The 3,510-nt window shown below is 44.2% G+C and overlaps 1 non-coding gene across 1 annotated transcript; it reads right to left on the bottom strand.

The window, feature by feature from the left end:
* Positions 1–1,222: 1,222 nt before the first annotated feature.
* Positions 1,223–1,360, bottom strand: LOC114810625. Its single transcript, XR_003758320.1, has one exon. It is a non-coding gene; the product is annotated as a small nucleolar RNA SNORA7 (small nucleolar RNA).
* Positions 1,361–3,510: the final 2,150 nt, after the last annotated feature.

The following is a 3,510-nucleotide window of genomic DNA, read 5'->3' as shown; positions in this document are numbered from 1 at the left end:
TATCCCAGTGCTTAGAACAGTGTCTGGCACATAGTAAACACTTAACTGATTACCCTGTATCTACCCCCGGGCTTAGAACAGTGCTCTGCACATAGTAAGCACTTAACAAATACCAACATTATTAAATACCAACATTATTAACAAATGCATTATTATTATTATTATTTGACAAACCACCTCTCTCCCCACTTCAAAACCATATTAAAATGACATCTCCAAGAGGCTTTCCTCAACTAAGCTCTCATTTCTCCTCCTTCCTCACTTCTGAGTCACCTTTGCACTAAGATTTGTTCCTTTTAAGCACTTGCTATTCACCCCACCCTCAGCACCAAAGCAGTGTGGTCAAGAGATTAGAGCATGGGCCTGGCAGTTAGAAGGGCTTGTGTTCTAATCTTGGCTCTGCCACTTGTCTGCTGTGTGACCTTGGGCAAATCGCTTTACTTCTCTGTGCTTTAGTTAGCTCACTGCTAAAATGGGGATTCAAAATGTGAGCCCCATGTGGGACATGGATTGTGTACAACCTGATTATCTTGTATACCCCAGTGCTTAGAACAGTGCCTGGAACATAGTAAGCACTTAACAAATACCATAAAAATCTGTAATTATTTTAATGTCTACACCCCCTCGGGAAGCAGTGTGGCTCAGTGGAAAGAGCCTGGGCTTCGGAGACAGAGGTCATGAGTTCGACTCCCAGCTCTGCCACTTGTCAGCTGTGTGACCGTGGGCAAGCCACTTCACTTCTCTGTGCCTCAGTTACCTCATCTGTAAAATGGGGATTAACTGTGAGCCTCACGTGGGACAACCTGATTACCCTGTATCTACCTCAGTGCTTAGAACAGTGCTCTGCACATAGTAAGCACTTAACAAATACCAACATTATTAAAAGCTCTTTGTGAGCAGGGAGCATGTCTATTAAATGGGGACTTTGTGGTTCAGATTAAGTTTATCTCCCTGATTTTCTCCCTTTATTCGCCACCTCCACAACACTTATGTTTTGTCTTGTCTTATGCTGTTGAGTCGATTCTGACCCATTGCGACACCACGGATACATGTCTCCCAGAACACCCCACTCTCCATCTGCAATCGTTCTGATAGTGTATCCATAGAGTTTTCTTGGTAAAAATTTGGAAGTGGTTTACCATTGCCTCCTTCTGCACAGTAAACTTGAGTCTCCACCATTGACTCTCTCCCATGCTGCTGCTGCCCAGCATGGTGAGTTTTGACTTGTAGCAGATTGCCTTCCACTCACTAGCCCCTGGCCAAGCTAGGAATGGAATGAGTATACTTCTGCTTGATTCTCCCTCCCATAGCCGAGACTGGTAGAGGACTGGAAACTCTCCAGGTGCAACCTTGAGAGGGCCAACACTTATATACAGATCCATAATTTATTTATTTCTATATTAATGTTTGATTCCCTCTCTAGACTATAAATCTCCTGGGTGGGAAATATATCTATTTTGTTATACTGTACTTTCCCAACCGCTTAGTACAGTGCTCTGCACAAAGTAAATGCTTAATAAATACTGTTGATGATGATGGATATCTACCAACTCTGTTATATTGTGTTTTCCCAAGAACAGTGCTTGGCACTCAGAAAATGCTCCATAAATGCCATTGAGTGATTGATTGATTTGATGTAGCAATGTATACTTGCCCCCAAAGTTTGCCAGCTTTTGGTTTTTCCCATCCCTATTCCACCTTACCCACTAATTTTGGTGGACAGGAAGAGAGCACTAAGCACACACCCCAGAATTAATAGTCGAAAAGGGCGGTACTTCCAGAGGGGAAGAGGATGTAAGAAGAGGGAAATTTCCAGAGTTGCCTATGTTCTCTGGGCACTGACTACAGAATTCTCATGTCAACCGAAGTTACCTCGACTCAAATATTTCCTTTTATGGCCAGAAAGAGCCTTACGCCCCCTAGAAGAGTTTGTGTTTTCCTCTCCCTGCAATGTGACAGCAACAAAACCACTAACTGCCTTGGGGGGAAAATGTCACAGATTGAAAACAAACGGGTTCAGAAGCCCTGGGAACAGCAATGGTGTTGTAGGTGGAAGAAAGAGCAAAAATAAATACAGCTGGTGGGCAGGAAAATTCAGTTTACTTGTGATCCTTGGAGGCTGGCCCTGGAAAGGAGGGCCGGGGAAGGTTCTTCAATGAAGAGGTGATCCCTTTTCCCCTAAAGAGAGGGGTGCATGAGGTGTATCCCTTTGAGCATTGAGGGCACTGAAAGCTAAACAGCAGAAAGATTAACTCACTTATGTACTGAATGGAACACCTGTCTAGTTCCTCTAGACTGTAGGCTCCTCATGGGCAGGAAACTTGTCTACCAACTCTATTGTGTTGTACTCTCCCAAGCCCTTAGTACAGGACTGTGGACACAGTAAGTGCTCAGTGAATACCATCGATTGATTGATAGTTCAAGTTCACTTCCTGTTTAAGATTTAACACACATCCGGTGTTCCAACCATGGCCTTTGTGCCAGACAACAAGAAAGTTGTGGAGGAAAGCCTTCTCACAGTTTAATTTCTTCTTTTTTCCTGTAAATAAGGGACTGTCCAAATATCTGAGCATGTGATAGTCGAGTAAGTAGGACAAAAACCCCACAAGGATGAGGTTGCAGGGTTTGTTATTGTCAAGGCAACACTCCAGACTCCTAGGTGAACTCTGTCCCCACACAGATAACAATGGTAATGCTTTTCCTCCAGTTAGGCTTCAGGTCACCTCAGCGACTTTTCATTTAAAAATCAAACTGCTTCAGAACTACCAATGATGGTGAAAATTTGACTTAGAAATAATTACTGTTAGAAATGAATGCTGAGACTTGGATGTAAAAGAGGAATTCTGCCCACCCATCCCACTTCCAGGTTAGAGAATAAAGGAACCAAATCCTTGCCCCCACCCATCTCGTTCCCCAAGAAGCACCCATGCCTCTCTCCCCAGATTGTCTTTGGCAGGTAAGCCAAAGGCTTACCAGCTTCAATAATAGTAATAATAATAATGGCGGTATTTGTTAAACACTTACTATGGGCCAGGCACTCTCAGGAGAATGCAAGCAAATCAGGTTGGACACAGTCCCTTTCCCACATGGGGCTCTCAGTCTTAATCCCCATTTTACAGATGAAGTAACTGAAAAGTTAGGTGACTTGCTCAAGGCCACAGAGCAGATGTGTGGCAGAGCCGGGATTAGAACCCATGACCTTCTGGATCTCAGGCTCATGCTCCCAGGCCATGCTGGACAGCCACTCCATATGAAATTCTGATACAGCACCTAACCCTCGAGACCCTAAAGCCCTGGCTAACTCAGAACAGAAGTGGGAGGGATAGGAAAATCAATATCTGTTTATCCACTGCTACTCCGACGTGGGCAGAGGGACATGGCCATTCCCACCTATGTGAACAACACCAGCAGTTTTCTAACCACTCACAAAGGCTGGATGGTATTTACTGAGCACTTACTGTGTGCAGAGCAATGTACTAAGTGCTTGGTCATATCCCCTGTAGGCATTTT

This window comes from Ornithorhynchus anatinus, chromosome 3, assembly GCF_004115215.2.
Source record: "Ornithorhynchus anatinus isolate Pmale09 chromosome 3, mOrnAna1.pri.v4, whole genome shotgun sequence".
NCBI lineage: Eukaryota > Metazoa > Chordata > Mammalia > Monotremata > Ornithorhynchidae > Ornithorhynchus > Ornithorhynchus anatinus.
This window is presented reverse-complemented; position numbering and strand designations above follow the sequence as displayed.